A 14,478-nucleotide genomic window follows, 5' to 3' on the forward strand; every position below is an offset into this window, starting at 1 on the left:
CTTTTTTTTTGAGGTGTGCCTCCATGCAAACTTTAAACAAAGTGTGAATTAATTGTAAGCAAAGGTGTGTCTGGGAACCAATGTTCTAACGTGCCTTCCTTTTTCTGTCGTTTGTAGGCTTGGAGGGACGGGCTGTTAATGGCCCAGAACAAGACAGCACCCAGTGTTCCCCTCACCACCGTTTGCAGGCACCAGCACAGCTACACATTTCCAGGAGGATACGGTTGGTGAGCTTGAGGTAGCGCTGGGTGAGTCACATTGTATGGCTGCGAAGGAGCAAGAATATGGCTCCCAGTTGACGGCATGGTTGCCTTTGGGTTTTCCCTTCAAGCGCGAGTGCGATGAAATGGGTCAACTGCTGTGGTTGGCGAGGGTGTGACAAATGCTGGCCAATGCATTGTCACCTGACTGTGTGCGGTGGCTGTGACTATGCCCCATGTCCACCTATGGGGCGAAGTGCTGCAGATTCCCAGCATTTTACTTGGCTTACCTGTTTGTTATTTGCATAGAAAAGTCTTGCTTTGACTTTCAAACTCTGGTGAAAGGCTGCACTGGAAAACCCCAGCCTTTTTATAAAAATATATGACCACCCGCATTGCTCATCCAAGTGGCCATTTGTATGTTGAGGAAGGGAAGTTGTCTGTGTACTTCTGAGTTTCTCGAAATCACAGCAGGGGCTTTTTAAAAAAAAAAGTTAATGGGAATGTGGGCGTCACTGTCTAGGCCCAGCATTTGTTGGCCATCCCTAATTTCCCCTTGAGAAGGTGGTGGTGAACCGCCTTCTTGAGCCGCTGCAGTCCATGTGGTGTAGGTACACCCACAGTGCTGTTAGGGAGGGAACGCCAGGATTTTGCCCCAGCGACAGTGAAGGAGCGGCCGATATATTTCCAAGTCAGGGTGGTGAGTGACTTGGAGGGGAACCTCCAGGTGGTGGTTTTCCAACGTATTTACTACCCTTATTTACTAAGGCAGTAGAGGTTGTGGGTTTGGATGATGCTGCCGAAGGAGTCTTGGCGCGTTACTGCAGTGCATCTTGTAGATGGTACACACGGCTGCCACTGTGGGTCGGTGGTGAGTTGTGGATGGGGTGCCAATCAAGCGGGGTTGCTTTGTACTGGATGGTGTTGAGCTTCTTGAGTGTTGTTGGAGCTGCACTCATCCAGGCAAGTGGAGAGGATTCCATCACACTCCTGACTTGTGCCTTGTAGATGGTGAACAGGCTTTGGGGAGTCAGGATGTGAGTTACTCGCCATAGGATTCCCAGCCTCTGACCTGTTGTAGCCACAGTATTTATGAATGATCCTGCTCTCTGGGTCAATATCACACAGGCCCACTTATTGGAGTAGGCCTTCTGAGTTAAATGGAGGAAGGTGGGTAAACAGTCTGCTTTCATGAGCAATAAATCATAAACACAATCGTCCGGCAAAAGTTGAGCAGATGGCGCTTGTCATTTCACTAAGATGTGAGTCATTTAGGTTACACTCTACCATTTAATCAATTTAAAAATAATTCTGACTTCAGGTTTAACCCAGTGTGTTTGTTGCTGTTTTTCCTTTTGAGCCACAATTGAGGTGCTGCTGAAAGCCATAGCTACAGAGAGTTAGTCTCTCACTTTTTGGTTTATATATGTTATATACCTTCTCGCTGTATGATGGTGCAAATTGTCACGCAAGTGCAGATAAGAGTTGTTGTTTAATGCAACCACTATTTTTTATTTAAATCTTGGCCGTTCTTACCAGTGATCACTCCAATCTACTCTGAAAACAATTGGTCGCCCCTACAAAATGTAAGGTGCTTCCCAGAAAAAGTAACCTTGTTTTAAAGAGTCTTTGGATAGTTTCCCATGTTGTATTTCCCACATAAATAAAGAGCAAATACATTTGTACACTGTTTTTTTTTACTTCTTTTATTAAAGCACTTGACAGCAAGAAAAGTAGTTCTTGTAATGTAGGCAAAGCAGCCAATTGTGCATAGCGGACTCCCACAGGCAGCAATGTGCGAACCCACTGGGTTGTCTGTTTTGGTGATTTGTTGGGCAAGGGGCGGATACTGGCCAGGTCACGAGGTGAATATTTTCCCTTTGGCCCCGTCCCCTCACCATTGTTCTTCAAAACATGTGGTATGGCATCTTGGTTATTTGATGTTGTTCGCTTGCTCCCTTGGCTTGTGTGATCAGTTCTGTCAAATGAACAATATTTCCATCCAAGGATTGAGCTTCTGTCTTTTGCTTGTAATGAATTAAAATGCCCATTCAAGTACCGGGTTAAGATTTGCTTCATTCTTTATTGAAGCAGTTGAGGGTTGAATTTCCTTGATGTTATTTTAGATCGGGGCAACATGCTTTTGGTGTTAAATCCGGCTGCGCACAATTTTGCTTCAGTTGTTCCTGTTTAAAATGGTGACGCAACCTTTTCTTGGCGTAGTGCTGGAATTTGGCATGGACATGTTCAATCGTGTTGCTTTTTAAAAAAAAAAAGCTGTCATGTAATCTCTTTTTAACATCCCTGTTCAGAGAGACAACCTCTCTCCTGCCTCCGCCTACCGAGGAAACCAGTCTGATTTTCGTCTTTAAGTTGATGTCTACCTGGAGATGAATGTATGCCCCAAACTGTTTCATCTCTAATGAATTGATGAAATTGGTGGGCAGCATGGTGGTTAGCATAAATGCTTCACAGCTCCAGGGTCCCAGGTTCGATTCCCGGCTGGGTCACTGTCTGTGCGGAGTCTGCACGTCCTCCCCCTGTGTGCGTGGGTTTCCTCCGGGTGCTCCGGTTTCCTCCCACAGTCCAAAGATGTGCGGGTTAGGTGGATTGGCCATGCTAAATTGCCCCTAGTGTCCTAAAAAGTAATGTTGGGGGGGGGGGGGGGGGTTTGTTGGGTTACGGGCATAGGGTGGATACGTGGGTTTGAGTAGGGTGATCATGGCTCGGCACAACATCGAGGGCCGAAGGGTCTGTTCTGTGCTGTACTGTTCTATGTTCTAATTCGGGCAAGCTGGAATTGGCTGAGTGTGCATCTTTCCATCCCGAGTAGTTGCACTTGCCTCCAAGATGGCGGTTTCTCGCCATCACCTGGACCACCAGGTTTCTCCCAGTGGCCCTTGCTCTTGGCTACATCCTCTCCTTGGAAAGCTTTGAACTCCTTGACCATGAGGAAGGCTCGGGCGTTCCTTGAGTCCAGTCGCTAGGCTCAGACACTCTTTTTTTGACCGTGGCGGGTTGGGTCATGTGCCTCTCCCCACAGCGCAAGGTTCACTAACTTGACAGAACCTGCCTTAATGCCACTGACTCTATGTTCCAATGATTATTGGGTCATTTGAGTAACTATTTTATTTGCAAGCAGGCCTTCAACGTCAGGATAGTAATTCAATGTTTGCTTTATTGGAGGATTGAAGGATGGAAAGCATTTTAAAAAAAACAAAAAAAACTTCTTTTTGGTTAAACACTTTCTCCTCATCCAATTCTTTTATCGAATGCGGTCCAACCTGCTTCATGGCCTAAACAGAACATATCAATGTCAGTAGTTTTTCTGCGTTTTCAATGTAATTTCCCAGAATAAAAACATATTCCAGGTCAGTGTTGGGCAAGCTGTGCCCCCGGAGCCTCATGCGGCCCATCTGGGTTCTGAGTGGGGCCCACGAGACATTTTGTTGACCGTTACCCACGCGCAGGGTCGCCACATTCCGCTGATTTCCGCCCCTGTAGTTTTTTTCCTCCCGGTGTGACTGAAGTGATTCACACGTAAAGCGAGGACAAGTGAAGTGAGGTGTGTGCTGATTGCTCACAACATTGAGTGTGAGAGCCGTGCGCTCCCTCTGTGTCCAAAGTGGAAATATTTCTATTGTTTTTACCATTTGAAGTTGATGAGAGTTCTATTAATATATAAATGATGAAGCATTTTCTATAACTTGTTATGGAATATTCGGCGTGTATTAAATGTATTTAATCTTATTCATGGGGTCACGGTGAGTGAACAATCCTGATTTCAACCTTGCGGCCCATTGAGATGAAGGAGGGTCACTCATGCGGCCTACTCACTGGCCGAGGTTGTCCATCACTGCTCTATGTGAAGGGCGGTACAGGTGTTTATTTACTGATGTGAGAAGCAGATGCGCCATCTCACTTGGGAGTCGACCTATCCTTGGAAGTACCAGTTAGAGCAGTAGCCCAGAGTGTGAGTGAGGTGGGTTGGAGAATGGAGCACAGCTCTGCCCACCACTCAGTGCTGCTTCACTTCCAGGGGAAAAATCCCTACGCCCGTACTATTATATGTTAAGTGTCATGGTGTGAAGAACAGGATGTTTGCTCGGTGTCTGATCCAACAATTCTCCCACTGAACAATTAGCAACTAATTGTTTGCTTTCTTTGTGTTGATTGTGTATTCATCTGGATTTTTGTCGGATCTTTCGGCTGACGTGTTTGCCCAAGTCACACTAAAATCATTGAATAGGGAAGTGTTCTGAGGCAGTTCCGTGACAAGCTTGTGATCTAATTCAAATCTTGAGATTTTGTAGTATTTGTGGAGTATGTTCCTGCTTTTGCAAGGACTGGTGATTTTTTTAAAAGACTTGATACGTTTGTGCTTCCTGCATGGAGATTTGATAAATGCGGTGTTGTGAAATGGCGCGTGATTGTTTGGGCCTGGGGGTTGGGTGGGATGAGGAGAGCAATCTGTTCCAGCCGTTATAATAAACCCCCTGCCTCTCTTCCTAAACTAGATATTGAGTTTAGTGTTTTATCAAAGCTCCCCATGGTGTCAATCGACAGTCTCCGCTGAGTAAGTTAATCATGACTAGTATGATGGTACAGGCAAGTACAATTAGTTTCCCATTCCCTGAGGTAGACAGAATGATCAGTTTTTTTTTCTACTGCAGTTTCAATTTTTTTAACACTTTTACCAGTTTTACACATCTCCTGTAAGCCGTATGTGCCAACTCATGCCCTGCATTAACCTGCCGGAGTCTTTTTGTATCTATTGTTCTGGCAATCCTCCTCCGCCTATTTTGACAATGCCTCCTGCCTTCCGTCGCTCCATGTTTAGTCCTTGCAGTATTTCATTACATATGCAGGGTACCATGTGGCCTGAGCTTGTGGGTTACCATCCAGTAAGCCATGTTGAGAAGGGTTGGTAGAATTTGACTCTGTTTTAACTGTCTTCCTACTTTCCCCTTGCCCACTTAAAATAGTTATTGTTTCTAAGCTCACCGGTGAACGCTGGCCAACTGCCCAGGTAGCGGTGAGTGATGGCCCAAGGAAGCGTACTCCTGTGCAACCCTTTACGAGAAGAGCAGGTGAAAACTCGCTGGAGATCTTTTCACCTTGGTAGAAACCTTGCAGTAGCGAATTGGTCTCCTGTTATACACCCTGGCCGTTTTCAATTTTCTCCTGTTGGCAAGAAACATTCGGCAACGTGTGGCATACATAGAACATACAGTGCAGAAGGAGGCCATTCGGCCCATCGAGTCTGCACCGACCCGCTTAAGCCCTCACTTCCACCCTATCCCCGTAACCCAATAACCCCTCCTAACCTTTTTGGTCACTGAGGGCAATTTAGCATGGCCAATCCACCTAACCTGCACGTCTTTGGACTGTGGGGGAATACCGGAGCACCCGGAGGAAACCCACGCAGACACGGGGAGAACGTGCAGACTCCGCACAGACAGTGACCCAAGCCGGGAATCGAACCTGGGACCCTGGCCCTGTGAAGCCACAGTGCTATCCACTGTGCTACCATGCTGCCTTTATGCTTGGATCTCGAAGTTAGGCTCAATCTTCCTATTTTGGGGGCAAATCAATTAACAAACCAAGGGACATATAATGAGCCTTTTGGGGAGAGGGATACTGCAAAGGGGGCTTAAAAACCCAAAACGAATGCGAGTGGTCGGTTAAAGCACCCTAGTGCCAATAAGGCCTCAGCAGGTGCTTTGCAGCCAATTCAAGCCACCACACCAAAGTCTGGGCAAGGGTGCTTGAACAGTGCTAGGGATGTAGTGCCTAGGTGAAAAGTTGAAGTTGTCTTTCTTGAAGCTGGGAGATTTGGTAGCTGTTTAAGATTGGGAAGGGTTTTGTAAGGGTAAAACTGGAAAAGCTGTTTCCACTGGCAGAAGAGTGAGTAACCAGCAGGCACAGAAAGAACCATAGAGGCAATGATTATGTCGCAGTGAGCTATGATGTAGGATCGCTGCCTGTAAGGATGGTGAAACCTGTCCGAAATAACATTCAAAAAGAGACTGTGGAGGTAGGGGGTTGGAACATTTGAAGGGTCATAGGAAAAGAGCATGGAACTAATGGGATAGCAAAGTTAATGTTTCGGGTCGGCGAACCTAACATTGGTCTTGTGTCCGTATCCAATCCAGATCGCCTTTTCCCCCAAAATGCTGTTTCATTGTCATTTGGAAGGGAAATCAGGAAACACTTTTTTTCTTTACACCTCTAGCATTGGAAACCTGGAACGTGCCCCCTCTCCCCAAAAGGCTGGACAGTTGGAGCTTACAAGATTGAGTTTGAGGGGGTACGGAACCAAGGCAGTAAGGTGGAGCTCAGATTTCTGTCCGCCATGGTCCAACAGGCTCGGGCCGAATGGCCTTCGCTGATCCTATTTTAAGAATTGGTTGAGGAGCTGTGGCATGCCAACCAAAGCCATACCATTTTTTTAATAAATTTGAGTGTTTTCTATAACAGCAGATTGCCTATTCCTCTTCACTTTTGGACACTTGAACAAATTAGTTAATTGATGTCGCACTCTTCCAATAGTTTTGTGTTTTTAAGAATAGGAATAAACACCATTTTGCCAGCAGTCAGCATTCCACAAATCTCTTAATTTCCTCTTTAAAAGTGTTGTGATTGACCTTGTTTCAGCATTCACCTCGCGACGCATTAACGCCTTGTAAACCCCATGGAAGAAAGTGAAAATTGGCCTTGCTTTCTTCAATCTTGAGTCCCCAGTTGAATTCCACACTCCATTCAATGAAAAGCTAGTCAGCGAGTTGGTTCAAAACCTTGTATTCAAAGCTTGTTTGTTGGAACGGCACGGTACTGCCACGTGTTGTTGAGTCACTGAATTGGGATGAGTGGGGGCTTTGTTCTTCTCCCCAATGAGTTACTGTTTGGAAATGAATGTGAGTTGTAGTAATTGCTCCAGATTATTATAGGGTTGAAGTGCATTTATTAGTTTTCATAAGAAATAAGCACATTTGCAAACAAACGGATTACTGAGAATTTGCATGTTCTTAAACTCCTTGGGCTGTCCCGTGGTTGAGGGTGATGTCGACTTGGTGGTGAATTTCTGCCATGAGCTGTCTTGTGACTGAAGTGTCCCATTCTTGACCGACAAGTTCTTGGAGCACATGGGGCAAGACAATTCCACGAGGTAGTGGGATCTGGGAGAGTAGTTTTGCTTCCTTTTCGTCTCTGACTCGGTGTAAGGCACTGTGATTCAGTGATGCAGCTTGGTGGGCAAGTTATCACCATTCTAAGCGATTAGTGGCTCCTCCTAGTCATTGTTGTCAATGCTGTTGTGCTTGAAGGAGAGTTTCGGAGTCTTTGAAGTGTTTTCTTTGTCTTCAGTTCTTTGTCTTCAGAACGCTGGCCATTTGAAAGTTCAGAAAACCAGATCTGCCGGAGGAGATGCTTTCCGACCATCCTGACCGTGTCCAATCCACATGGGGCACAGCGCATTCGGCTCTGTCCAATTTCGGACTTGACTATTCTAATAACCCACCTTCGCTCTGCCTACATGAGGATCTGCACATTCTGTGGCCTACTGTGTGTCCACCGTTGGCAGCTTTGCCATTGGCTCTTTACGTCCTTGGCTTACTCTCCTAACGTCGTCCTCTTTGGACTTTTTTGTCTTGTGTGCCTGTGAAGTGCCGTGGGACATTTTACTGTGTTGAGGCACAATATCAATTTTTTAAAATTCTTTCACAGGATGGGAGCATCGCCATCGGCAAGGCCAGCTTGGCCCATTTGAAAAGAGCGGCTTGGCCATTTTAGATTGCACGAGGAACTGAGCGTTTTAGTATCGGCCACATTTTAAAGTGGAGTCTCGACTTGGTCTGAGGACATGAGGTTGTTCAAAGTGATCCAACACAGACTATAGCATCAGTGGTGCAGAATGCCACCCAAGTTCAAAGAGTTTGTGTGCGGGTCGGTGGGAAAAGTAGTGAGTAGATGATGCGATGGTTCAAAGGCCTCTTAAATTGGAAAGTGACAAGCTGGCGCTCTTGAATATTTGTGTCTTAAAATTTGGGGCGGGATTTTCCTGTACCCGGTGGGGCGGGGGTTCCCGGCGGGACGGAGTGGCGTGAACCACTCTGGCATCGGGCCGCCCCAAAGATGCGGAATCCTTCGAACCTTCAGGGGCTGGGCCTGCCCCGGAGTGGTTGGCGCCCCGCCAGCCGGCGGGGTAGGGGCTTGGTGCCATGCCAACTGGCGCCGAAGGACCTCCGCCGGTTGGTGCGAGTTGGCGCATGCGCAGGAGCGCCAGCGCATGCTGGCGTCATCCCCGCACATGCGGGGGAGGGTTCGTCTCCACATCGGCCATCGCGAAGGACCACAGCGGCCGATGCGGAGGAATAGAGTGCCCCCACGGCACACGCCCGCCCGCGGATTGTTGGGCCCCAATCGCGGGCCAGGCCACCGTGGAGGCACCTCCCGGAGCCCGCCCGCACCGCCAGGTCCCGCCGGTAAGGGACCTACTCTAATTTACGCCGGTGGGACCGGCTGCAAGCAGGCGGGACTTCGGTCCATCACAGGCCGGAGATTTCGGGCGGCCCCGGTGCCCATTGAGTCTGGCTTGATCTTGCAAAAGCCTACCAACTGCCCTGGCTTGAGACAATTCACACCTCTTTAACCTGGGATTACCCCTCTCTCCAGTTGCTCTGTCTGGACCTGTAAAGACTTAATTACCTGCTTAAAGACTCTCGTCAAACCAGAGGTGGTTCTCTAAAGGGAGGAGGAACCAATGGGCAGAATTCCCCCAAAGTGTTTGGCAGGCATTGGGGGGTGGGGGGAGAAATCTATTTCAAGCCAGCATGAATTTGCAGCAGGATCCTCTGTTGGTGCCCACTACGATGGGTAGGAAAACCCACCAGAGGATGGAGTGAACCTAATTTGCATCTGTTCATGAGATGCAGATGAAGGCCCCCACACAGCAGCTTCTCAGCTATGCCAGCGTGAAGCGCGTTCATTCACTGTAGCGTGTGCAGATGTCAGGACTCATTTAAACAATGCCTGGGGCTGGTTCCAGTGCCTGAGGAGGCCTCCTGGACCCTGGAACACCAGCAGTGGGTTGGGGGAGTATCTGCAGGTGGAACCCCGCCCCAAAAGCCACGGGACTTGAGACAGTTTTAATGAGCAGTCAGTCCTTGGGGCGGTTTTCTGAAAGAAGAGAAATAGTGGATGCAGTAGTGCAGCATTTTTAATGAACCAAATAACATTTTTAACACTTAAGTAATTTGAGACCGGACATGTGGTAAGTGTAACAGGCTGGAAAGTGACATTTTTGACCTGAGGGGGGGGGGGGGGGGTCATAGATTAATCATGATAGTCAACGACGGCTTGTCATTGTATCAGGATGGTGGCAGGTGTGCTGTGTGGTCTGGCCTTTGAATGCAGAAATTCCTGTGTTCCTCAAGTGTGGGTTTTACCAGCTGTTGGATCACAGAAAAATACAGTGCAGAAAAGGCCCTTCGGCCCATCGAGGCTGACCCGAGGTAAACATTGTGGCTCAGCCTGGCTGTTTTTCCAGTTTGTATTTTGCTGGTTTCAAATCACTGGCACTGGGAAACTGGAGGAAGGCTGGGCAAGAGCATATACTTAGCCCCCCCCCCCATCAAATTGGGAAGATGTATGCAAAACACTGATGTGGCATTTATTTTTTGTTTTGATTGCTAACTGCAGCGTTCCTCCTCCTTTTCCAAGTTTTGTTGTGGTGTGCAGCCAGCTATCATTTGGTTACTATACAATTAACCCGGACAGGAGGGAAATCTTCTCTGATACAAGAACGGGGTTATTTGTGTCTCACACATACACGCACACACACATAGTGAGCAGGTGGGTTGTAAAATGAAGTACCTCGCGGATCAAGGCTGCAGGAGTGTGTGGAGGTTTGGACAGTCGGGATGGGAAGATCCAGCAGATCGGGCTCTGCGGGGAGCATGTGTAGCTTGGGCTGTAAGACGATGTGTGCAGAGCTGAGTCTGTCCGTTCAGTGGCCTGCCAGATGGGGTAGTTTTGCATGTACTTGTGTCGGTAAGTTTTAGTCAAAATCGGCCTCCCCTTTCACGTTGGAATAACTTTGAGCCAAACTTCTTCATTTGAATGTTGATTTTTTTTTTTCAATCTGGGAGGTTGAGAGTGAGTGTGCCCATAAATCACTGACCAGCCCCAGATTGCAAGGGCACGTCATTGTTACATGGCATGACTGCGCAAGTAGCCATAGAAGAGTGCCAGTTGATGCCCATAGACATTCAAAATTCTTAGGTATGACCAAGACCCAAGAAGATATAATGTGAGTCTGAATTTGCAACAATTGGCTCGGCAGTGAAAAATGTTACATTATCTAAAGACAGCAAAGCCACAATTCCAATGATGGAAAAAGCTGTAATTTTGAGGGGAAATTCTAGGTTCTGATGTTTTTATGATTGGATTAGGTTTTGACGGTAAAGGGGAATCATAGAATTTGCAGTGCAGAAGGAGGCCATTCGGCCCATCGAGTCTGCACCAGCCCTTGGAAAGAGCATCCCACTTAAGCCTCCACCCTATCCCCATAACCCAGTAACCCCACCTTCCCTTTTTGGACACCTAAGGGCAATTTAGCATGGTCAAGCCACCTAATCTGCACATCTTTGGACCAGAACGAGAGGTCATGGGTATAGGTTGAGAGGCGGTAGGTTTAGAGCTGAGATGAGGAGGAACTACTTCTCGCAGAGGGTGGTGAATCTGCGGAACTCGCTGCCCCATAGTGCGGTGGAATCGGAGTCATTAAATGGTTTCAAGAAAGTGATAGACATATTTCTGATTAAAATGGGTTAAAGGGATATTGGAAACAGGCAGGGAGGTGGATTTGAGACCAGGAAGAGATCAACATCAACACTATTTCCTCTAACTGGTGAATCGGTGAAGGGTTGATATTTTTTTAAAAACGTCACATCAACATTTTGCAAGTGTTGGCACGTAGAATGCTTTACTGCAGGTATTTTAAGTTTGAAACCATTTGTCAATGTTTTTGAGGGGGAAGATGCAGAATTGTAGGGAAATAACACACCGATTTATTTCTGATTGTTCAGTAAAGAGCTGGCATAGACAACAAGGGCCGAATGGCTTCCCTTCAATATGTAATTCTATGGGATAGGAGCTCCTTCTTGCCCACCACCAATCAATTCCCTGATGTTTGGGGGTGGATTGAGAGGGTATAACATGCAATTGTTTGGTAGTACAGAACTGTAAATGCTTTTCCTATGGCATTGGCACTTCACATGGATGCCAATATATGTTTGGGAGGGGGGGGGTGGGAACCACAGTTTATGCTTTTGAGAAGAGTGCTGATAATTCATAGTATCCCTACAATGCAGAAAGAGGCCATTTGGCCCATCAGGTGTGCGCTGACCCTCTGAAAGAGCACTCTAAGTAGGCTCCCGTCCTATCCCCGTCACCCCACCTTACCCACACATCCTGGACATGGGCAATTTATCATGGCCAATCCACCTAATCTGCACATCTTTGGACTGTGGGAGGAAACTGGAGCACCCGGAGGAAACCCACGCAGACACGGGGAGAACGTGCAGACCCGCACAGACATTGATTGGACCCAATCAATTTGTGCACGCTTCTCATGCGGTATAAATGGTTGTTTTCACTCTTGTATTGGCATCCCTGCGATTCGTGCCAGATGATAAGCTTTGGCAAACCTTTTTGTTTACCTGTGTTATGACACTCTGGGCGAGTGTGCAGTCCATTCTAGCCCCACGTATCTTGGAGTCACAACACAAGGGAATTAACCAATAATTCTCAAAATTACCCAAAGTCTTTGGCCCTTGGCTGCCCAATAATTTCAATGCCCAGGTTTGTAAACGTGAACACTATTATTCATTTATAACCAGGGCTATCGTGAAATATGCAACTGGATAACAACAAGCTAATACCTACTCCCCACTTTAACTGTCCCACCCTCTACCCACACACAAGACAGACAACAACAGAGGGGGGAGGAGGAGTGAAAAATAAGGATGGAAGTCTTTGCTTCAGATGTCACTGCTTCAGCACACATGCAGATTAGTGTCTTTGGTTTGCAGCTGGTAATGGTTGTCTTTGTAGAGTCATTCATTCAGGGTCACTGTAGTTTAGAAGATGCAGCACTCTCAGGCAGCAGGCTTTCCAGAGAGACACTTTATTTCAACTCGAACTAGACTTTCAGCTCATGGTTTGACTTCAGGCCTCTGCTGTCTCGAGAGAGAGAGAGAGAGAGAGAGAGAGGCTTGCTGGAGAGAGTCAGCCCTTACAGTGGCCTTCAGGATCTTTTTGGAGAGAGTTAGTTGGATCTCTACACCGGTCTGCCAGAATCAAAACTGAAACAAAACCCCAGCCGTAAGACAGTGGGACCAGATCCAATCACCACCTGTTACCGGACATAGCACAGCCCTTTGGGCCAATTCAGTGGCCACCAGCCAAGGCAATCACCTGTTTAAACCAGCACAACCTTCCAGATTCTTCTGTTTGAATTAATGGTAGCATTGAATTAATGCTCCTTACCGGCTTCATGTCTTAGTGAGAAGTCCATCAATCGTCTATAGATCAAAAGTGCAGCAGCAAAATAAGAAAGGGGGAAAAAAACAGGACTGGCCCTTACACCAGCAATATAATGTCTGTGCGGTGCATCTCCCTAATCCTCCCAATAGTGCCACGGGATCTTTCATCTTGATCTGAGGGGGGGCAGAGAGGACTTTAGCTTCGACATCTCATCTGACAGACGGTACCTGCTGGCCACTGCGGCACTCCCTCCGTACTGCATTGGGAGCATCTGCCTGCATTTCTATGCTTCCAAGTCTCTGGAGTGGGACTTGACCCCACTACCTCCAAGAAAGTCGATGGGGTGCTCACCTTTGTTAGTCAAGGCCTGTGATGCTGGAACTGTATGAAGCAGCAGTTGAACCACAGCTGGAGTACTGTGTCCAGTTCTGCTCGCAGCGCAAGAGGAAAGATGCGGTTGTATTTCGAAGAAGTGGCTGACTAGACTGGAGATTTTTTTTTCTGTAGTTGAGGAAAGGTCGGATAGGCAGGGATGGTTTTCTTTATAAGTGAGGCTGATGTAAGACCTAATTCAACTGTATAAAATGGAGTGATCTCGATAAGTGAATAGGAAGGGCTTGGTTGAGGGGTCCATAATTGGGGTGGGCAGGCATAGATTTTGGGTAAAGAGGTGGAAGATTTTGTTGCCTGAAAGGGCCATTGAGAAAGATACCCGAGAGCACTAAAAGTGTCTATTCAAGGTTGCAAACGAAGAATTGGAAAGTGGGAGTAGGCTGGGTGGCTACTGTTTGGTTAGCATAACCATGATGGGCTGGACAACCTCCTCCCATGCTGTGAATTTCTAGGTTGCTACAATTAAGGGGCTGGTTCAGCACAGTGGGCTAAATAGCTGGCTTGTAATACAGAACAAGACCAGCAAGCGCAGGTTCAATTCCCGTACCGGCCTCCCCGAACAGGCACCGGAATGTGACGACTAGTTAGGTAGATTGGCCGTGCTAAATTGCCCGTAGTGTCCTAAAAAAAAAGTAAGGTTAAGGGGGGGTTGGGTTACGGGTATAGGGTGGATCCGTGGGTTTGAGTAGGGTGATCATTGCTCGGCACAACATCGAGGGCCGAAGGGCCTGTTCTGTGCTGTACTGTTCTATGACTAGGGGCTTTTCACAGAAACTTCATTGAAGCCTACTTGTGACAATAAGCGATTATCATCATCATTTCTGGAAAGAGTGCTACTGTACCATGGAATTCTCTCCAATGTCCCACACAACGTTGAAAACTGTTCTGAAAATGACAACCGAATCCTTGGCCTCTCTGCCCCCATAAATGCTTTGTTTAAATGAAGCCTTATCACCTTCCTGGACGATCTTCACTTTGTATGGAGAATGACGCAGTATTCGATCTTGTTGAGTGCTGTTTGAAGGCGTGTTTCTGTACAATGCCCTAATGAACTTGTGAAATGGTGTTGTTTCTTAAATCAGTGAATCCTGGAGTGTCCACAATGAGAAAGCGAAAAGGCAATTTCAAAAATCGATTTGTGCACTTAGCTCAGATAATGTGGTGGTGTCATTGTGGTCTTCAACCTCACCGAGCATGAGTAACTGTTTAACGAGAAGTAATTTATTTTTGCATCTACTGCTTCCCTACTAAATGTCTTCAATCGGGATTCCGCACTCGTGGGTTTGATTTAAGGCATATAGTTTTGAACATCCCGAACTGGCTGAAGGCCATTCTTGCC

At 47.1% G+C, this 14,478-nt stretch overlaps 1 protein-coding gene across 1 annotated transcript in view; it reads left to right on the forward strand.

Moving 5' to 3' along the window:
* The window catches only part of cd63 (CD63 molecule), a 46,133-nt gene that overhangs the window by 23,022 nt on the left and 8,633 nt on the right, over positions 1-14,478 (forward strand). The window lies entirely within an intron of this gene.

The sequence above is a fragment of the Scyliorhinus canicula genome, chromosome 28, assembly GCF_902713615.1.
Source record: "Scyliorhinus canicula chromosome 28, sScyCan1.1, whole genome shotgun sequence".
Taxonomy (NCBI): Eukaryota; Metazoa; Chordata; class Chondrichthyes; order Carcharhiniformes; family Scyliorhinidae; genus Scyliorhinus; species Scyliorhinus canicula.